Source organism: Coenobita brevimanus, chromosome 67, assembly GCF_032717465.1.
Source record: "Coenobita brevimanus isolate Jiangsu-jjx chromosome 67, ASM3271746v2, whole genome shotgun sequence".
Taxonomy (NCBI): domain Eukaryota; kingdom Metazoa; phylum Arthropoda; class Malacostraca; order Decapoda; family Coenobitidae; genus Coenobita; species Coenobita brevimanus.
In genome coordinates this window covers 10,740,550-10,763,953 of record NC_137020.1, presented here as the reverse complement: position 1 = coordinate 10,763,953, position 23,404 = coordinate 10,740,550, and positions in this window count along the sequence as shown.

Below are 23,404 nucleotides of genomic sequence, written 5' to 3'. Positions count from 1 at the left end.
CCACTCACTTGATGTAGTGCTGCCTACTTCTTCTGTAGCCTGTATCATTCTTTTTCTGTGCCTGTCCTCCTCTCTTCCTATTTCTCCCATCTTTCCTGTCACTTCTTATTGCTTTTCTTTCCTTTACAGGTGGCTTTACATTGAGTGACAAGCCAAATGGTTTCCTGTAAGCCAAGAAACCATTTACAACGCTGGGTGGTAACCATATAACCAAACCATACGTGCTCCCTACGTGTCAACAAGTGGGTTGGTGGAGGGTTAGTGTCCCTCCTCGTAAAACAACTAACTCAAAGTCAAATGGCCACCCCTTACGGGATTATGGCGTCTGGCAGTAGATAGTAGTAGTAGATAGTGTGTTTGGATGAGTAAATTGGGAGTGTGTCGTCCTGTCTCTGCTACCTCACCTTCTTTAAAGGAAGCAGCCTAGGTATATAGACAGACAGTGTAAGTTGCTTGCCAGAGAGAAAAGTGAGAGTGTTTGTTATAAAATGGTCAGAGAACTTAATTTGGAGGAGCCATGAGGCTGTGAATATGACTTAGTAAAACCAAACAGCTTCATGTGTTGTCTTGTTTCTTTTATTATTGACAAGCAGGATGCCAAAGTGGGGTGAGTCTGTCTGTGAGTGAGCAGCAGGCTTGGATGTAAGCAATAGCTGGTCAAACCAACATCCAGTGTATACTCCTCACATACTTTTCAATTATTTGTGTATTTCATCCATTATAATATTGTTATATTGTGATGATTCAGCCAAAAATTAGCATTACAATATGTATAATGAATAGGACACCACCAAACTAGTACATATGACTGTAATGAAGGCCTCTTCTGCTTGTACTCAGATCATAGGGCCGAGCCTGATCTTGTTCAGATTTGAATCCAGGTTTTGCTCCTCTAGTTTATGATAATGGAGTTGGTTGTAAGGCTGATTATACCTGTGATGTTTTTCCATAGCTCTGCATGGCCCTGCTTGCCATAGATAATGATGATAATGATGAATTCAGTTGCACGACTAATATATCTGTTGTGTACAGATTATGGTAGATGAGGTAAACGCCGTATATAATATGTATGTCTGTGTGGAAGCTCAGAGGGGTAATAACCAAGGAGACACTAAATCATCATGTTTTGCCCCCCTCCCCTTCTCTTTCTATTACACTGATTTTTTTTTTTTTTCCGTGACTTCATTTTTAAGTTTCAACAGACACCATCTCTGTGAAAGACAGATGGACGCCATCTTCTAATACTATTCTGGCACAAATTCACCCTCATCAGTGGTAATTTGCCCAAACCCATCCTAGTGACTGTAACAAGCTCGTTAATTCTAGCCTACCCATATTCTGCCTAACCTAAATTTTTGTAACCTAACCTAGTTTATCCAGACCTAAACTTAACCTTGACCAAACTTGACCTAATTTGGCCAATCCTGCCTAACCTGTTATAACTCAATCTTAACTGATCCCTACAACATTTATCCTAACCTAACAATTTTCCCTAATCTAACCTAAATAATCCTAACCTGCTGGTTTTGGCATTTTATAAAAATGTTATGCCATCGTTCTGCAGCATAGGAGGCTGGTCCTTTCATCCCCCTGTTGTGTCGGTGGGATTAGCTTAGTGGTTTGTGTGTGGAGATGTGAGGAGCATTCCAGAAAATATGTGTTGCGCCTTGAGATTAGCTGAGTGGTTTATATGTTGAGTTGTGGGGAACATTCTAGAAGTTGAGCATTATGTCACACGATTAAGTTAATGTTTTATATCTAGAAATGTGAGGATAATTCTAGAATTATGACCATATCTTAGTTTTAAAATTTGGTCTTGTCATTATTGTTATTGTGTATTGTTGATGTAAGTGCATTATTCTATCCATCTATTGCCACACAGCTTAATCCTGTAAGGGGTGGCCACAAACTAATGGCTTCCATCTCACCCTGTCCCCCACCATTTCACTGCTTTGCTCCCAGCTTACATCCCCCTCTCACATATACTCTCCACTCCATCCCTCCATCTCATCCTTGGCCTCCCCCTCCCTCTGTCCTCCTCCACCTCACTCACATACACTCTTCTTGCCAGTCTCTCACTCGCCATCCTTTCCACATGGGCAAACCACCTCAGTGTGTTTCTCCTAACGCTTCCTATCACGTCCACATCCACACCACAATGCTTCTTCACATCCTCATTTGTCAGTCTTTCCATGTGACTCCACAGGCTCCTCTCAACTAACTCATTTCCACTGCTCTTACTCTTGACTTCTGTCCCTTCAACAGGGTCCAAGCTTCACTTCCCTACGTTTGAGTAGGTATCACAATACTTATGCTAGATGTTTTTAGGTTGACTTCTCGCCCTAAAGACACTAGCTACTGAGTGGGGTCCTCTTTCGAGACCGAAACTAGAACACCTTAACCCGCCAACTCCCGTTGACGTGTTTATATGTCTGAACGTTTTGTCACTGTGACTCCTGTTGACATATATATACGCGTTGCAATTGCAAGGTCCTTCATTTGCACATTTTTCAAATTTCGTGCTTGATTTTTGGTACGTATACACGGGACACCTGCCTCTACCAGATGCCAGACAGGGACAATGCTGTACCCCACATGAACTCCCACCCCCCTGCATGCCATTGTCCCCCAAATCCTCAGAATTAAATCATGCATCAATTAATCCTTAATTGCATACATCTGTTGCAATTTTTCAAAAAATAATAAGTACAAGTGGCACAGACAGTCATAGACGATGCCAGAATACTATAACGGAGCAAGTACTACCTTGACATAAGTGGTAAAACTAGCATTGTTGGCCAATATTGCCTTTACTGCAAACAAATTACAGCCTAATGATATAATGTTCACAAAAATTCAATTAAATAAGCCAGTGTAAAGAAGAAACTCATCTAAAATATGGTGATAGCCTACATGACAGTCGAAAAAATTATGAATCAGCGTACTTATTTCTTCCTCTGAGAAGTTCACTGCCCTTCTGTACATCATATTTTGGTGGTCCTCCACTACTTCAGTACCGTCGTGGAAATTATGACTGGCGGTGTGGAAACATAGTCTGCTACCACTATGACATCATACTCTGGTGTACTGTGATTGGTTACTCAGGTTTAAATAGAGAAACCTTCCGATCCTTGATTGGGCAACACTTGCGCTGGCGCAACCTGGTGTTGGTCTTAAGATTGTCGTACAACACTCTCCAGAATACCACTTATCAAAACCTTGTATGCACATCGCAAAAGTTCTCGCAGATTTTCTCGTAACCCAGACACCTTTCAGAATCCGCTACCTGAACCATTACTGTCTGTTATGCCAGTTGTTTTTAGTCTGACCTCTAGTCCTAAAAACAACCGCGACTGAGCGGGGTCCTCTTTCCGGACCGGAAGTAAAGCACCCACAAAGGAACAGGACAAAAAAACCAGGCAGTACACCTTAACACATTTATTGTCTTAATTCATACACATTTACAATATGGAACAGAGAGACACTGGATATGCTTTGGATAGGGACACAGAGTTAGCCTTCAATATAAATGTACACAGCTACACTCAGGATGTAGTATTCTTCACTTACACATGAATACACGATACCCGTATTCTGTTTATAGGCAGAATTGATATTTTATATATTAAGTCTGATGCACTAGGGGTGGAAAGGGCCAAGGGTCAGGTGAGTGAATATTACTATAAGTGTTCAGGGTGCGAGCCGCGACTCTTGGGAAAGTCACTTAGTCGCGGCAGCACTTGTTCTAGGTCTTTGGTTTTCTCGCGCACCACAGGTCTTGACCCACCATTTCTATAATGTTACTCTGTCTGTATTCATTAGTATTTTCTGCTCTGCCGGGGTATCATTGTTCAGTATGTCACTTATAACTTAGTCACTTATATTATTCTGGCCCTCACTCTGTTACTGTCACTATACACTCTCGTCTTAGCGGTTCATGGCACAAAAGGCGTTGAGATCACTACATACCCTTGTTTCCTGGGTCTAAGTTGATGTGGTGCCTGGGCATGGGAGGAGGCCTTATTGGGGAGCCCTCCCGTAGGGGGCAACGCACTGCTTGTAGGGGCATCACCGCCCGGGCCTTCGTCGTCGGGGATGTACAGGGAGGCCCTCCCATCTGGGGGCCTCGACCTGGGAGGAGGCCCTCGTACTGGAGCCTCGTCGGTGGGGTGCAGGGAGGCCCTCCGTTCTGGGGGCCTCGACCTGGGAGGTGGCCCTCGGGACTAGGGCCGAACAGCTGCAGGAGGCGGGCCTGTTGCCTCTGACTCTGGGGAGAGGGGGAGCCCGAGTTGCCCGGGTCTGGAGCCTGCTGGTCAAGCCTGGGGGTCCGGGGACTGCGGCCATCTGCAGGGTGGGGCGCCGTCAGGGGTGGACTGCGGCACCTCCTCCATCGTCCGTCCATTAGAGGCAGGGACCTCCCAGGGGTAGGTGGTAGAGTCGGGATCGGGCCACGCCACCACTCCGGCAGCACCTCCAGGGAATCACTCCTGGAGGGAGACAACAAAGGGCGTCCCACGCAACCGAGAGGTAAAGGGTCGGTTGCACAAGGGACCTCCTGCTTCGAGAGGACCGTCGGAGTCACGAATGAAGGGCGTACAGTGGCCACGCCTTCCCCACACGTACAGTGGCCGTGTTGGCAGTTCCGTGACTCCTAGGGCCTGCAGCTGAAGGGCGTAAAGTGGCTGCCTCTTCCCCCGCATGTACAGTGGCCGTGCTGGCGGTGCTGCTCCCGAAGGAGGAAAAAACAGGTGAGGGGTGCACAGCGGCTGCACCCTCCCTGGTACGTACAACGGCTGTAGCCGTGGGCCTGCCTGCCCTTTGGGAAGTAACTGAAGGGCGTACAGTGGCCGCTCCTTCCCCGTCACGTACAGTGGCCGTGAGCACGGTGTTACTCCCGTAGAAGGAGTTAGTGGATGAGGGGCGCACAATGGCCGCTTCCTCCCCGTCACATACAGTGGCCGTGAGCACGGCTCCACTACTCCTGGCTTTGCCAGTCGGAGCGCATTCAATAACTAACGCTCCGAGGCCATCTCCAGAGGTGGCTGTGACCGAAGGGCGTACAGTGGCCGCCTCTTCCCCCTCACGTACAGTGGCCATGATGGCGGAGTCACAGGGGGGAGACAACTGAAGGGCGTACAGTGGCCGCCTCTTCCCCAGCACATACAGTGACCGTACCGCGGTGTTGCTTGGGACTGACTCTGGATCAGTCCCACCCCGAACCTGGTGAAGGCTGCCCCGCTCGCAGGGTCGTTGCTTCTTCCTGCGTACCTTGTGAATGGTAAGTTGCAGGGAAGAGGGACTCATCACAGGGGTGCCCCGGTGACCTTCTTGTTCTGGGTCAATAGCCCCACCGTGGTGTCCTCCTGGGGTGGTGGTGTGGTGGTGGCTTGATGGTGGGGTGGGGGGTGGCAGTGTGGTCGGTCCGGCGGCGGCGGGTATTTTACCACCCTCCGTGGTCAAGAAGTCATGGCCCCGTGACTGGAGGTGGTATGTTGTGGTGGTGGATGTCTGGTGGGGTGGGTTGAGGTGTTGTAGGAGGTTGGTCCAGTGGTGGGTGGTGGGGTTCGGCTCTTGATGGTGGTTGTGGGTGAGCCTTAAGATCGAAGGGTGGTTGGTCCAGCGTAGGAGCCGGAGAAGCTGGTGTGTTGCCCTGATCCTGACATTGGGGCGGTCGTGAGGTTGCCACTGGACTCTCTCGATCTTCATATCCGGTGGTGTTCCTTGCTGTAGGGGCAGGGGCTGGATGCTGGCGAGTGACGGAAGCTTGGGGCTTTTATGGGGGATGGATTGGTGGGAAGAACGTTGTCCTTTGGGGAATTGGGAACTGGGGAGTTTCCACCTTGCCTGGTGTAGAGGGAGGGTGATGGGGGAGGTGTTTGGGGTGTGGGTGGTATGTGGTGGGAAATGGTGAGCTGTGTGGGTGGTTGGCGGCAGTGTTGGGATGTATCTAGCTGGTGGGCGTGAGAGGCGTCCTGATCTGGTGGTGGTGGTGGTGAGGGTGGGCGTCGGTGGTGAGGGTGGTTGAGCATGTGGTGGTGAGGGAGTGCTGCTGTTGTTGGGGGCGATCGTGGGTGGGGGTGTGGTGCGTTGTGTGTAGTGAGAATGGTTGTGGGGTAAGGAGGGGTGAAGAGTGGTTGGATGGGTGGTGCGTGCTTGCGGTGGAGTGGATGCACGTGGTGGGTTGGAGGGCGGTGTGGAGGGTGGGGTGCTGTGTGGGGGGTGAGGGGTGGGTTGTGATGATGTGGCAGTGTCGGGTGGGGGGTGGGTTAGCTGGTGGGCCGGGGGCTGGGTAGTGGGCGGTGAGGGCGGTGATGAAGCATGGGGTGGAGGAGATGGTGGTGCGGAGGTAGGGTGGTCATGGGGAGGTGTGGGGGGTTGGGGGTCGGGGTCGGAGAGAAGGGGCGGTATGCTGGGGGTCGGTGTGGTGGGGGGTGGCGTGATCATCAGTGAGTTGGAGGGGGGAGGTGAGAAGGAGTAAGAATAGGAGTCTGGGGGGTAATTCTCGGAAGACGCTGAGGTAGTAGGTGCGCGGTGGGAGGTGCGGGGTGCGCAGGTGTGTGCGTGGTCATTGTTAGAGGGGTGTAATGGGCACACTTGTCTGTTGTGGTATGTGCGTGGGTGTCCCTGGTGATCAATGGTGAATTGGTAAGGGTTAGGGACTTTGATGATTGTGAAGGGACTGTCAAATCGGGGGGAGTAAGTAGATGCGCCATAACAGAATCTCCTGGTTTGTAGGGGTTGGAATGGTTAATGTCTGGTTGCAGGTCTTGTTGTGCTTGGAGGTGGTGTAGGGGGTCGGTGATGGAGGGAAGGGTGGGAGGTTGGAAGTGGTGGTGGAGGGGTAGGAGGAGTGGTGCTTCCCTGAAAACTCGCTCATGGGGGGTTATACCTTCGTCTCTTGGGCATGTGTTGAGGCCCCATTGTACAATTTTGACGTGAGCGGGCCAATCGTCATTTCCCGTTTGCATGATTCTAGTTCTGACTTGGTTTAGGAGGGATCGATGGCTTCTCTCGCATATGCTGTTTCCTTGTGGCCAGTATGGGGATGAGTGGGAGATATGGTAGCCGAATATATTTGTGAGTTCTTCCCATATTTTGCCAGTAAATTCTGGGGCATTTTCCGAGTGTAGGGCTTGGGGAATTCCAAAGTAGGGAAATACGTGGCGGGTCAGGGTGTTGGTGACTGATATGGCGTTGTGGTCTTTGGCCGGGCAAGCAATGATGAATTTAGAGTAAACATTCACGAATGTGATGATGTATTTGTATCCTGATTTAGGCACGAGGGGGCCGACGACGTCGAGAGAGAGCAACTGCCACTGTTTTTGTACAGTTAGTTTTCCTGATGGGCCGGGTGTGCAGGTGATGTCTTTACCTAAGGCACAGGCACGGCATGATTGGATAATATTTTTAGGAATGGTGGATGGGTTTCCTGTCCAATAAATGTCGTTGAAAACTTGCAGAAGTTTTTTCATCCCGAGGTGGATGCCATTGTTGGTGTGAAGGTGTAACATGGCATCGTGTGCGGTGGTAGGGTCGAGGACGATGTGGCCGTCTGAATTGAACAGGTGATCGCCGTGTTGGTGGTGTTTGGCAAACGTGCGCTGCGGGATCCAGGTGGGACGTTGTTTATCCCTCCACATTTGAATGAGGTCTGGTTTTGGGCAGATGGCGTTTATGGGCAGGCGGGGAAGGGTGTCGGCATTGGTGTGTAACTTCCCTGGTCGATATGATATTTCATAGTCAAATTCTTTTAGTGCTTCCCACCACCAGATGAGTTGGGCGTTGGTGGTGTTGGACTGGCGTAGCCACTGGAGTGATTGGTGGTCCGTGATGATGACTACATGGGTGCCTGAGATATATGAACAGAAATATTCTAGAGCTCAGATGATTCCGAGGCACTCGCGTTTGGTGGCCGCGTAATTTCATTCAGCTTGATTTAGGGTGCGGCTGGCGCAGGCGATGATATGTTCGCGGCCGTGTTGCACTTGGGTGAGAACAGCCCCTATGGCTATGAGGGAGACGTCGGTGTACAGACGGAATGGAAGGTTGTAGTCTGGGAAAGCCACAATGGGGGCTGAGATAAGCTTTGATTTGAGGTTGTTGAATGCGGCTTTCCTTGGTTCTGTCCACACGAATGGTTCACCCTTTTTTGTGAAGTCATGGAGTGGTTTGGCGATGTCAGCGAAGCCTTTAACAAAACGTCTGTTGTATGAGGTTAAGCCTAGGAAGGCCCTGGTTTCGTGGACGTCTTTAGGTAGAGGGATGTCGGCTATTGCATGTAGTTTATCAGGGTCAGGTGAGATGCCCTCAGCTCTGATCACGTGTCCTTGGAAGGAGACGGACTGCTCGGCTAGGACGCATTTAGACAATCTGAGTTTAAGCCCAGCCTGGCGTATGCGTAGGAAAACTTGTTTGAGGTGGTGGAGGTGGTCGGCCCAGGTGCGACTGAAGACTATGACGTCGTCTAGGTAGGCCAGGCAAATTTCCCAGGTCAGACCTCTCAGGACGGATTCCATGAAGCGGGAGAATGTAGCTGGGGCGTTGCAGAGTCCAAAGGGGAGGACGTTAAACTCGTAGTGTTTTCCGTTTGAGGTTGAGAAGGCGGTCTTTTGTTTGTTGTCTGGATGAACAGGGACCTGCCAGTATCCTGATTGCAGGTCTAGATGAGAACCATGTTGAGCCGTGCAAGGAGTCGAGGGAGTCGTCGATTCTGGGCAGGGGTGTGGCATCCTTGATGGTGACATCATTGACTCTGCAGTAGTCAATGCAGAACCGCATGGTTCCGTCTTTTTTCACACGAGCACAATGGGGGAGGACCACGGGCTGGTGGAGTTGGAAATGACACCGGCATCAATCATGTCCTGGACCTGCCGGTCTTCTTCTGTGCGTTGCTTAGGGTTTTTGCGGCCTGATGGTTGGCGAATGGGTGGTCCGGTTGTGTGTATCTCGTGGCTGAGATAGGTGGTGTGGCCGAGGTCTGCTGGGCCGGATGAAAAAAGGTCTTGAAAGTCCAGGAGTAATTGTTGGAGGCTGTTAGTTTGGGAGGGGGATAGGTGTGGAGGTAGGATAGGTAGAGTGGGGTGGTTAGAGGGTGGTGCTTGACAAGGCACGGCTTCTTCCGTGTCGCCTACGATAAATCCTCATGGTAGGGTCAGTGGTGTTGCGGTGAGGTTCGCAATACGGATTGCTCGGGCCTGGGGGGTAAGGAAGGTAGGGGATACTAAACATGATGAGAGGGATCCAGCTGGTAGGGAGAAGAGGACGGAGGTACTGGAGGGTCTGTTTAGTTCTATCCAAGCTTCGTGGTGGGGTGGGATGGTGACAGTGGAGGCGATAGTGGTGGGGAAAGATGGAGAGGGGGCTGGTATAGGTGGGGAGGAATATGATGGTGGAGAATGAGGAAGTGAGGTGTTGGGTGAAGTTGGAGCGGGGTGGCATGTGCAGATGGGTTGGGGAGAATGAGTGTAGTGTCAGAGGGGGGGGGTGTAGGGGTGTTGTTGTTGTTGTTGTTTTTTTGTTTTGTTGGTTGGTGGGGGCTGGACTGAAGTGGAGGCGGCGTTGGTGACAGTCGATAGTGGTGTGAAGTTTTTGTAAGAGGTCCAGCCCTAGGTATCCATCATACTGACGGCATGTGGAGTCGAATATGATGAAGGGGTGATTAGTGGATGCTTGTTGGTGAGTGTCGGTTCGCAGGGCCCTGGTTTCCCCACGAATGGGCAGGGGGCCATCCCCTGCGTCTACGAGGTTGGCTGAGGTGGGGAGAAGGGGGCCGAAAGCGGAACTGTGGCGGGAGTAAAAGTGTGAGTACAGGCATGACCTGGCAGCTCCCGTATCCACCAGTAGTCTAGCCTTGACCCCATTCAGGCGTATTTTGTCGTAGACTGGGGGTCGGTACTTATGTGGAGTGGCCCCCGCCACCGTGGGGAGGTGCAGGGGTGGACCTAAAAATCCATCTGAGGAGTATTGTCTTCTTCGTCGTGTTCCTCGTCGTCTGATCCTGGGTAGACTAGGGGTGGAGCGTCTTGTGGAGCGTCGTTCTCCAGGGAGGAAACCTTTCTGCGCCCATGTGTGATGGTCCTGTGTCTGCTTGCCTTGAGCTGCTCCCATATGTCATGCAGGGGGCAGGTGCAACTACAGACCGTAAATTCCCATGGGTTAATTGAGATGAGGTTGCCCTGGTCTCTGGGGTTGGGGCGTTTTTTCTGTGGGTGGGCCCTGGGAATGGTAGTTGACGGCTCCGTGGTGGGCTGGTGGGGCAACGGCTTTGTTTTTGGTGGCAGGGTCTTGGTGGTAGGGAATTTGCTCACCGAGTGGATAGGTTGTGGCATGGGATGGGCGACGAGGAGGCGTCGGAGAAGTTGTAGGTCATGATCCATGTTCCCAGAGGGGTCATAGATAGTGAAGTGCACCCTGACTGTGCTTGGGAGAACTCTCAGCAGGGCGTTAAAAGTGTGTTGATCCCGAGTGTTTGTGGTTGCCTCGGGATAGGTGGCGCTGACGAGGCGCCGTGCATGGACGAAAGTGTCGTCTAGGTTACCGTCGTAGGTGAGGGCGCCGAGTTGTGAGAGGGGGACAACTCTGCCCAGAGAAGGCATGACAGCCTGTTTCATGATGCGTGAAAATTGGTCCCATGTTAATTCTGGGACAATTTTTGTTGCAACAGTGGCGATTATTTTGCCCAGGTTGGGTAGTGTGACAGCTATTTTTTCTCTGTCGGTATCGAACCCAATGTCTAGGAGGGGTTTGACCATATCCAAGTATACGTCAATGTCATATTGCTCTGGGTTGAACCTTGGCAATTGGATGTGAGGTTTGGCTCCCATTGTGCAAGTTTCACTTATTGTTCCTCTGTGCTTTCATCGGATCCAGAACCACCGCTGGCCACCAGTGTTATGTCGGGTGTTTTTAGTCCGACCTCTCGTCCTAAAAACACCCGCGACTGAGTGGGGTCCTCTTTCCGGACCGGAAGTAAAGCACCCACAAAGGAACAGGACATAAAAACCAGGCAGTACACCTTAACACATCTATTGTCTTAATTCATACACCTTTACAATATGGAACAGAGAGACACTGGATATGATTTGGATAGGGGCACAGAGTTAGCCTTCAATATAAATGTACACAGCTATGCTCAAGATGTAGTATTCTTCACTTACACATGAATAATAAATAATGAATACACGATACCCGTATTCTGTTTATAGGCAGAATGTTATTTTATATATTAAGTCTGATGCACTAGGGGTGGAAAGGGCCAAGGGTCAGGGGAGTGAATATTATTATAAGTGTTCAGGGTGCGAGCTGCGACACTCGGGAAAGTCACTTAGTCGCGGCAACACTTGTTCTAGGTCTTGGGTTTTCTCGTGCACCACAGGTCTTGACCCACTATTTCTATATGTTACTCTGTCTGTATTCATTAGTGTTTTCTGCTCTGCCGGGGTATCATTGCTCGGTATGTCACTTATAACTTAGTCACTTATATTATTCTGGCCCTCACTCTGTTACTGTCACTATACACTCCCGTCTCAGCGATTCACGGCACAAGAGGCATTGAGATCACTACATACCCTTGTTTCCTGGGTCTAAGTTGATGTGGCACCCGGGCTTGGGAGGAGGCCTTACTGGGGAACCCTCCTGTAGGAGGCAACACACTGCCCGTAGGAGCGTCACTGCCTTCATCGTCATGGATGTACAGGGAGGCCCTCCCGTCTGGGGGCCTCGACTTGGGAGGAGGCCCTCGTACTGGAGCCTCGTCGGTGGGGTGCAGGGAGGCCCTCCGTTCTGGGGGCCTCGACCTGGGAGGTGGCCCTCGGGACTAGGGCCGAACAGCTGCAGGAGGCGGGCCTGTCGCCTCTGACTCCGGGGAGAGGGGGAGCCCGAGTTGCCCGGTCTGGAGCCTGCTGGTCAGGCCTGGGGGTTCGGGGGCTCCGGCCGTTTGCAGGGTGGGGCGCCGTCAGGGGTGGACTGTGGCGCCTTCTCCGTCGTCCGTCCGTCAGGGGCAGGAACCTCCCAGGGGTAGGTGGTAGAGTCGGGATCAGGCCACGCCACCACTCCGGCAGCACCTCCGGGGCACCACTCCTGGAGGGAGACTACAAAGGGCGTCCCACGCAACCGAGAGGTACTCATAAAGGGTTGGTCGCGCAAGGGACTTCTTGCTTTGGGAGGACCGTCGGAGTCACAAATGAAGGGCATACAGTGGCCGCGCCTTCCCCCACATGTACAGTGGCCGTGTTGGCGGTTCCATGTCTCCTAGGGCCTGCAGCTGAAGGGCATACAGTGGCCGTCTCTTCCCTCCGCACGTACAGTGGCCATGCTAGCGGTGCTGCTCCCGAAGGAGGAAAAAGCAGGTGATGGGTGCACAGTGGCCGTGCCTTCCCTGGTATGTACAACGGCTGTAGCCGTGGGCCTGCCTGCCCTTTGGGAAGTAACTGAAGGGTGTACAGTAGCCGCTCCTTCCCCATCACATACAGTGGCCGTGAACGTGGTGTTATTCCCATAGAAGGAGGAGTTAGTGGATGAGGGGCGCACAATAGCCGCTCCCTCCCCGTCACGTACAGTGGCCATGAGTGCGGCTCCACTACTCCTGGCTTTGCCAGTCAGAGCGCATTCAATAACTAACGCTCCGAGGCTGTCCCCAGAGGTGACTGTGACCGAAGGGAGTACAGTGGCCGCCTCTTCTCCCTCACGTACAGTGGCCGTGATGGCGGAGTCACAGGGGGGAGACAACTGAATGGCTTACAGTGGCCGCCTCTTCCCCAGCACATACAGTGACCGTACCGCGGTGTTGCTTGGGACTGACTCTGGATCAGTCCCACCCCGAACCTGGTGAAGGCTGCCCCGCTCGCAGGGTCGTTGCTTCTTCCTGCATACCTTGTGAATGGTAAGTTGCGGGGAAGAGGGACTCATCACAGGGGTGCCCCGGTGACCTTCTTGTGCTGGGTCAATAACCCCGCCTTGGTGTCCTCCTGGGGTGATGGTGTGGTGGTGGCCTGATGGTGGGGTGGGGGGTGGCGGTGTGGTTGGTCCGGTGGCGGCGGGTATTTTACTGTCATCATCTAACAAGGTATCACTATCATCACTACACTCATCGAGAGATTTCATCCAATATTTGCTTGGGCTACTGCTAGTGGCGGCAGAGAGAAGATTTCGTACCATTACCTTTGGCATTTTGTAGGTAACTGAGCTGAACTCTGCTCCATAAAAATGCATAATCTGTGTATGGCAATATTCTATAGGGTGCCGTGAGTTGCTAGCTGATTTATTTCGTGCCATTTCTGACGGTGGAATTTTTGAAAACAGGAAATCATATATGATACAGCCGCAGTCAGAACCATTTGGGCTCAAATATCATATATGATACAGCCGCAGTCAGTGGGTTAAAGAACATTAGTAGCTACTTTAGAAAACTCAAACTGGATAAGAGATGATGGAAAGGTGACACCAGAGCTTGTTGTAGACATCACTGGTTATGTAGCTAGCTTCCTTCTGACTCTCTAATTCTTCCTTCCTTGTCTAGGAGGACTTGTGTTACGTGTATAATCCGTATGTACGGGTTCTAGAAACTTGTGTGTGTCTATATGTATGTAGCACTTCCGTTGCACCTCTGGCATTCCTATACACACAATCTTGCAAGCTCATTTCCTTTTCCCACACTTACCTTTACTTGTGTTCCTATCTATTATGCTATCTATTATGAGTTGTATTATTATAATATGGAGTCCTGACAGTAGGATACTTACTGACAGAGTTAGGGAAATAACAGAGGAATTAGTTGGAGAAGAACGGAGGTTTTAGGAAGGGAAGAGGTTGTGTAGATCAGATAATCGTTCTTACATCTTTAGTGGAAAAGTTTCTGGAGAAAGGAAGGAAGTTGTATGCAGCCTTCATGGATTTAGAGAAGGCATATGACCGGAAGGATAGACAAGGATTGTGGAAAGTATTAAGATTATATAGAGTAGATGGGAAGTTGTTGAAGGCCGTGAAGAGTATGTATCAGGGTGCTAAGGCTGCAGTGCGTATGGATAGTGAAATGAGTGAATTTTTCTATCTGAAGGTTGGACTGAAACAAGGATATGTCATGTCTCCATGGTTGTTCAATCTGTATATGGATGGGGTTATAAAAGTGATACAAGGTAGGGCAATGGATGTTGGACCGGCCCTAGTGAGAGAGTGGTGTGTTTGGAAACTCCCTGTACTGTTGTCTGCAGATGATACTGTGTTGTTAAATGAAGACAAAGTGGAGCTGCAAGGCTTGGTGGATGAGTTTCGGAGAGTGTGTAAGAAACGGAATCTAAAGGCGAATGTAGGGAAGAGTAAAGTGATGATCTTCGAGATAAGGGACGTCAGTGAATGTACAGTGAGACTGGATGGGAAGGAAATGGAGAATGTGAGTGCATTTAGGTACTTGGGTAATTTGATCATTAAGGATGGAAGTTTAAAGGTTGAAGTGCTTGAAAGGGTGCAGCAAGGAAGAAAGGTTGCTGGTTCTTTTTCTGAAAGCAGTGATAAGAAACAGGGAAGTATGGAAGTGAAAAAGCTACCACATGACAGTATTGTAATACCAACTCTAATGTATGGAAGTGAAGCTTGGACCTTGTTGGAGGAACAGAAGTCAAGAGTGAAAGCAGTGGAAGTGAGTTATTTGAGAGGAGCATGTGGTGTCACATGGAGAGAGACTGACAAATGAGGATGTGAAGGAGCATTGTGGTGTGACTCTGACAGGAAGCGTTAGGAGAAACACATTTAGGTGGTTTGGACATGTGGAGAGGATGGAGAGTGAGAGACTGATGAGGAGAGTGTATGTGAGGTGGAGGGGGGACAGGGAGGGGAAGGCCAAGGATGAGATGGAGTGGAGAGGTATATAAAAGAGGGTGTGTGTGAGCTGAAAGCAGGGCAGTGAAATGGCGGGGGACAGTGACATGGAGGCGATTTGTTTGTGGCCACCCCTTACCGGATTAAAGCGACCGGCAATAGATAGATAGATAGATTAAGAAGACAAATGTCTCTATGATTAGCACACATTTCTTTTTTCTCCTTTTCCTTTGTACAGGGAAATAATAATAATATACTGTACCAGATTTCTAATCCTCTGGGACTCTACCTTCCTCCCAGGCCAATCTGCACATCTTCCATATCCATTCTGCTACTATTTCTCCCCCATGCTTCTGCATTTTACCACACACTCCATCAATTCCTGGGCTTTTCCCATTTTGACTTTATTGCATCCACTACTTCCATCCTACTGATCTCTTCCTCTCTTACCTCCCTCCTCCCAGCCATTCCCCAACCACTTACACTGTACTTGCATTACTTTCATGCTCTGTGTTTATACAGTTCCTTAAAGTATTCTGTCCATCTGCTCAGTTTCCCTTCCCTTCCCACCAGCAATCTTCCATTTTTATCTTTCACTTCCCTACTAACTTCTTTATCATCCTGTCTAACCCTACCTGCTTCCAGAAATGAAAATAACATGTTAAAATATTTGTACGTATAGTGGCAATCCAGAAAGGTATATACTGTAGTCTATCTATTTATTTATCTATTTACTGCCAGATGCCTTAATCCTATAAGTCCTGTCCCCCGCTATTTTGCTACCCCCCCCCCAGCTCACCCCCCCTCTCTCATTTACTGTAGTCACTATTTACTTTTGCATTAGTTTAAGCTGTGCCTGGATAAGTACAAGCCTATTAATTTACAAGCATGTAAAAAGATAAGTGGTTTTCCTTCAGCACCATACAGGAGAATGATTAGGTACAGTATGCAGGATAAGCTGCTGTGAAAGAAGTGTTAAGAAGCCTTGTGTATCACCTAAAACCCTTCCTTAGAAATTTATTATGCATAGACCTATTGCACCATAACTTTCTCCTGTTATACTGTTTTGATATCAACTGTATGCATCATTATCGTACAGGCTAATGAGTGGGTAAAGTGTGCAGGATAAGTTGCTAAAGAAGAGGTATAAGGAAGCCTCCTGTGTCACCTAAAACCCATCCTAAGTCATTTACTATGCATATTACATCTGAAAATTGTCCTGTATGCCATATTGTTTCAGTGTTGATAAAGCTTATATCGGTAATGTACAAGAATATTGACATGCAGTGTGCACGATAAACCACTTGGGGAAATATGTCAAGATCTCACTAAAAATACAGTGGTATTAATTGACTACTTTTTTGTTTCATTGTGTTGTGGTGATTGTTCAGAAATTTCAGGAAGTATTCTCACTAGTTAAGGAAACTCCCTAGCACCTTTTCCTTAGTGGTTTATTTTTGGATCAGCTGGTTAATATATGTTTAGAAGTTTCAGGAAGTATTCTTATTGGTTAAGGAAGCTCCCTAGCACCTTTTCCTTGGTGGCTTATTTTCAGGTCGGCTAGTTAATATCATCATCATCCGGACCTCCTTTCCCAACCAAGCGCAGGGTGAGGGGTAGCAATGTCCAGACAGCCCAAATTGCCCAGTTCAATGGGCCACGCTTTCATTCACTCACCATTCAAGCCCCAGGAATCCTGGTTCTATCGGATACGCCAAAAACATTCACCACGTTCTGTTGCTTCACATAAACGTATCCAATAAAGTCAGTCCGGATGGTGTCACGTTAAAAAGAGGCGCCAAATCCCTGATCTCGCGCTTCTCCTCACAATATTCATCCAGCCAGCTCGCTCTCTTGTCAGTCCCCTAGCCTCTGTTCCAAACCTCTCTTCCTCACACATTCATCCACCATATCCCTCCACCTTCTCCTTAGCCTACCTCACCTCCTCCCTCCTTCAAATTCGGTCAGATATACCTTTTTCACCACTCCATTGTTATCATTCTCTCCACATTCCACATAACCATACCATCTCAGTATACTCTCTTCAGTTCTAGTGTCCACAGCCTTCCTCGTTCCACATCTTTCACGAATCACATTATTTCGTATCCTGTCCACTCTGCGTACTCCACATACTCAGGAGTCCCATCTCCACTGCTCTCACTCTTGACTTTTCATTTTCATGACACATCATAGTCTCACACCCTTATGTTGAAGTTGGCACTAACACTTCTTCATGTAACCTCATGCAGCTGCAACATTCAAGCCTCTGTTTCCTGTCAAGGCTTTCATTGCGTCAACAACTTTCCTTCCTTGTTTCACTCCACTTTCCACTTCTTTTGCACATTTTCCTCTCTTTTCTATCACTGTACCCAGGTATTTGAACTCTCTCACCAGTTCCAGTCTCTCTCTATTTACTGTAACTGAAATGCCTACTGTGGCAACCGAGCACCACTGGAACATGGCGACACCCCCCTCAGGAGGAGGCCATGGAGGGGCTCTGAGGGTGTGTGCATTGCTTAGGCAGTATGGGCCTATGTCCTTGACTATCTTGCGCCCTTATTCCCCGGAACGGACCCAGCAGTAACATTGTACCCCAAGTGCATTACCCTCCAGCCGGACCAGCCCTCACCAGGTTCGTGGTGGGGCTGAATACTCAGTCCCAAGTAGCACCCAAGTGACGGCCTTTAGCCACACAAAACAAGTGACGGCCTTTAGCCTCACAAAACAAGTGACGGCCTTTAGCCACATAAATACTGAGATGGCCTTAAGCCACTCAACTACTGCAACCCCTCTCTCCTCCCCTGCAGAAACTGGTGACAGCCTTCAGCTGCACTTGGGGAGAGACGATAATGCCCCGTCTCCTTCTGCAGCTGCCTCTGAGAGTTGGACTCTGGTGACGGCCTTCAGCCGCACCCGCAGGCAGGTGACGGCCTTCAGCTGCACCTCGACTGTTTGCCACTCCCCGTACAGTACACTGGTGATGGCCTTCAGCCGCACCTTTGGACAGGTGACAGCACTCAGCCGCACCTCGCCCACAGTCCTGCCAGAAAGTCAGGCCCCAGTGACGGCCTCCAGCCACACTGGCGGGAAAGGGATGGCCTTCAGCCACCCTCCTACTGTTGCCCACGGGACCTCGGCGACAGAGTTCAGCCGCGCTAGGGAGAGACACCCCAACAACCGTCTCTCATCCCCTGAGACTTCCCCTGTGGAGGACGACCCTTGCTTGGCTCACCCCTCCTGTAGCCAAGCATGACACTCCTCCATTTCTCCCCACAAAGGCAGACCCCAGGAGGAGCTTTCCTGTCTGGAGGAGGTTTGGCGAGGCCCTGTGCTGTCCCCAGGAGTGTGTGCAGTATAGCCGGCACCCTGGCGAGATAACCAGCTGATGGACTCCCACCGGAGGCGGTGCCACAGTTCAACCCTGACGGCAGCCCGACAGGAGGGAGACGGCAGACGCCGAACTCCCTGAGGTTCCCCTGCAACCCCGGGGCGCGACCTCCCCAGCCCTAGATGATGGTGACCTCCTCCCCAGGGTGGGCACAGACATGCATGCCTACTCACTCAGTTTGGCCCGAGCCCCGAGGACCAGACCACTCAGCAAGGCCCCACGTGCAGAGGGCCTCTCACCACACCCAGCAGCAGCCCACAGAAGATGATGTCGCCCCAAGGGTTGTCCCTTGGCCTTTGAGAGAAGGAATACCTGACGGGACCCTTCCCATACCTGTCCGGCACCTGGAGGCCATCAGACTCCTGCAGCCTAGTCGGAGCCCTCCAGCCTGCCTAGTGTAACTGTGACTGACTAGTATATGGTGTGATACTGGTGCTCATATTGTATACTGTGCTGGACTAGTGCCCTTGTGACTAAGTAGTGTACTGCGTGTCATTCATGTTCATATTGTGTACTGTGTCTATCCAGTGCCCTTATAACTGCATAGTATATTGTGTGATACCTGTGTTCATATTGTGTACTCACGACTGAATAGTATACTGTGTGAAACTTACATCCATCATGTGTACGGTGTCTGTCTAGTCTCCTTGTGACTGGATAGTATCCTGTGTGATACTGGTACACCACAGTCCAGTCGGGGCCCTCTAGTCTGTCTAGGGTATTTGAACCTGAATAGTGTACTGTGTACTACTTACATTCATATTGTATACTGCAAGTTGTAATAGAGATAACACACATATAAGATTGTTGTCCAGAGTTTTTATGCCCTGCTCTTCTCGTTGTGTGTTCTAGCTCTGGTCTTGAAAGAAAAACCCGGCTCAACAGCTAGTGCTTCTAGGATGAGAAGTTGGCCTAAAAACACCTAGCATAACAGTAACATCACACTGGGAGCCACCTTCTTTCTCAATAACCGTCTCTTTACTCTTTTCTACATTTACCTTCAAGGTATGATGCTCATAGACATCAGCAAAACTCTGCACTATAGTCGCAGCACGCAACTATGAGCTGTTGATATCATGCCCTGGCAACCTACCATTCAAAAGTGCATTTGATTTCGTGTATGAGACACGTGTGATTCGTGTATGATGTGTTTATGTATAAATATTCGTGTATAATATATTCATGCAAAATAATATGATTTGTGTATAATATGAAATCGGACGCACTTTTGAATGGTAGGTTGCCAGGATACGATAATGACAACATCAGAGTCGCGTGCCACGACTATAGTCTACCCAGTTATTGTCCAGTATTTGCAAGAAGTACTTCATCATCAGCAGACAACAAATTTGAGATATTCCATCCATCTCCATTCACTACCAACATCTTCTCCCTCTCCATTACTCGTGTTTTTACTTCTCTCATCACCCCAACCATATATATATTGAACAACCATGGGGACGTCACACAACCTTGTCGCACGCCCACGCCAATTGTGAACCATTCACTTAGATGCCCGTTTACCCTTACGCATGCTTCACTAACATCATAAAAACTCTTGCCGGCACCTATCAGCTTACCATCTACACTGTACATGCGCTAAACCTTCCACAAGCCTTCTCTGTCCACTTTGTCATATTCTTTTTCCAGATCCATGAATGCAATAAACACCTTATAGTCCTTCTCCACTATTTGTCTCACTGCAAATATCAGATCCACACATCCTCTGCCACTCCTAAAACCACCTTGCTGATCACTCACTAGGACTTATATCTCTTTTATTTTCTCTATAATAATTCTTCTATATTCCTTCCCTACCACACTAATAAATTTATGACACGAAAATTCTTGCACTCACTTCCTCATGTGTTAGTCTCTCTCTCTCCATCTGACTCCACAGGCTCCTCTCAAATAACTCATTTCCACTGCTCTCACTCTTGACTTCCATCCCTCCAATAAGGTCCAAGCTTCACTTCCATATGTTAGACTTGGTATCACAATACTGTCATGTAGTAACTTTTTCACTACCATGCTCACTTCCCTGTTTCTTTTCACTGATTTCAAGGAACCAGCAACCTTTCTTCCCTGCTGTACCTTTTCAAGCACTTCACCCTCTAAACGTCCATCCTTACTCATCACACTACCTAAGTACTTAAGCGCACTTACATTATCCATTTCCTTCAGATTCAACCTCACTGTACATTCACTGACTTCACTTCTCTCGAAGACCATAACTTTGCTCTTCCCTATATTCACCTTTAGATTCTGTTTCTAACACACCTTCCCAGACTCATCCACCAAGCCTTGCAGCTTCCCCTCGTCTTCACTTAACAACACAGTATCATCTGGAAACAACAGGACAGGGAGTTTTCCAACACTGCCCTCTCTCATTAGGGCCGCTCCAACATCCACTGCTCTACCTTGTATCTCTTTTATAACCCAATCCATATACAGATTGAACAGCCATGGAGACATGACACATCCCTGTTTCAATCCAACCTTCAGATAGAAAAATTCACTCAGTTCACTATCCACATGCACTGCAGCCTTAGCACCCTCATACATACTCTTCATGGCATTCAACAGCTTCCCATCTGGTCCATATATTCTTAATACTTTCCACAATCGTTGTCTATCCACCCTGTTATATGCTTTCTCCAAATCCATTACGGCCTCATACAACTTCATTCCCTCCTCTAGAAACTTTTCCACTAAAAATCTTAGAATGAATATCTGATCTACACAACCTCTTCCCTTCCTAAAACCTCCCTGTTCTTCAACTAATTCCTCTGTTATTCTCCTAACTCTGTCAATAAGTATCCTACCATATACTTTTCCTATTACACTAAGAAAACAAATGCCCCTAGGATTACCACATACTTCTTTTTCCCCTTTTCCTTTTGTACAGGGGAATATTTATACCTGACTTCTAATCCTCCAGGACTCTGCACATCTTCCACATCCATCCTACCACTATGTCTCCCCCATGCTTCAGCATTTCACCACACACTCCATCAATTCCTGGGGCTTTCCCCATTTTAACTTTCATCATTACTTCCACAACTTCCATCTGACTGATTTCTTCCTCTCTTCTCACATCCCTCCTTCTCCCAGTCATTCCCCAGCCACTTACACTCGCACTACTTTCACTCTCTATGTTCTACAATTCACTTTTTCTCCCTTCTCCACTAGTAATCTACCATTCTTATCTTTCACCCTCCAACTAAATTCTTTGCCACTGACTAACTCTCTTTACCTTCTCCTAAAACATTTTCTTACATTCCCTTCACTTTACACTCAAATTCCTTCCAAATTCCTCATCCACTCTCTTCTAACTCTCTCTTACTAATCTTGTCATATCTCTCTTCCTCTCTACATATAATTCTCTCTTCCATCTCTCAACTTCTTCCATTCCCCTGTTTCTCACCCACTCACTATATGCTTTCTTCTTTTGTGCCACAGCCATTTCACCTTTTCATTTCACCATGCTGTTCCTTGCACCCCCTTTCGTCTTCTCTTCATCCCACATAGCACCTCACATGCTGCACAGATTTCTTCCGTGAATACCTTGCACACACCTTCCACTTCTTTCAACTGCTCCAATCCATATTCACCAATCGCTCCTCCACTTCCCTCTTATATTCTGCCTTTTTTCCATCCTCTTGTAATCTTTCCACTCTTCTTGTATGAGCCACTTCCTCCTGTCCTTCCTTTCTTATATTTCCCTATTTCATTTGTACCTTTTATGGTGGTCAGAAAGTCCACTCCCCGAGCCTCTATATGCTCTTGCATCCATTACACACCTTCTCATCCTTTCACCCACACACACATAATCAGTCATTGCTTTCCGTTCATTCAGTTCACCATCCACCCTTCTCATCACTCGCCACGTATGCCTATGGATCAGTTTGTGCCTTAAGAGGGTATTGACTATCACCAATCCACTCCCTGCACAAATGTCCGATAAAGCACTGCCATTCTCATCCATCTGTGCAGACACACCCCACTCGTTAACTACTCCATCCACCTTCACATTCCCCACTTTTCCATTCATATCTCCAGTAAAAAACACTCTCTCATTCCTTTCAGACTTATACATGCACGCATCCACATTTGTCCAGAACTCTTCTCTCACTCTGCTTGCACGATCTTGCATTAGCACATACACGCACACAACCGCCCACATTTGTAGTCCAACTTTCAATCTTACCCACAAAATCCTTGAGCAAACTGATCCATACTGTCTTATATTCTCCTTCCGTTTGTTACTCACAATAATACCCACGCCTTCTTCTGCCCTCTCATTCTCACCTACTCCTGTGCATGTACCCCATCCATACTCCCATTCTCTCACATTCTCACCTCACCATTTAGTTTCAGTTAATCCACATGCATCCTTTGTCACATCGTCAAGCACCTGGACAATCTCTCTTTCTTTCACCTCATCATTTGCGTCCCTTACATTCCATGTAGCCATCCGTACGATGTCCTTTGTTCGGTCTTTACTCGTCACCTTTTCGTCCATCCTGGTCCGAGGCTTCTTGTTCATATTTTTAGTTAGTTGTTTTCCGGGGAGGGGCACTAACCCTCCGCCAACCCACTTGTTGTCACGTAGGGAACACGTGTTGGTTGGTTATGAGGTTACCATCCAGCGTTGTAAATGATTTCCTGGTTCCGAGGAAATAATTTGGCTTGGCACTCTGTGTAGAGCTACCCTAAAAACAGTACCACTACACTAAGTGGGTGGATGATGAGCACCCCCACCTACCACACATAATAATAATAATAATAATAATTATTATTATTATTATTATTATTGCTATTGTTATAATTATTGCTATTGTTGTTATTATTATTATTATTATTATTATTATTATTTAGTGGTAAGTGGGGGCGCTCACCATCCACTCGATGTAGTGCTGCTCTCAGGTGTCTGCCCTTTCCTCTCCTCTCTCTTTTCCTTCTTTCCTCTTCTGTCTTTCTTTACTATGTGCTTTCCTTGTCCTTCTGCCTACAGGTGACTTTACACTTCCTCTTTTGTCTTTCTTTCCTTCATTCTTTCCTCTTCCTTCTGCCTATGAGTGACTCTACACTGGGTGATAAGTCAAATGGTTTCCTGTTCACCAGGAAACCATTTACTACGCTGGGTGGTAACCATTTAACCAATTATGGCTCCTAGTGGTTTAGCAACACTCCAATCGTATT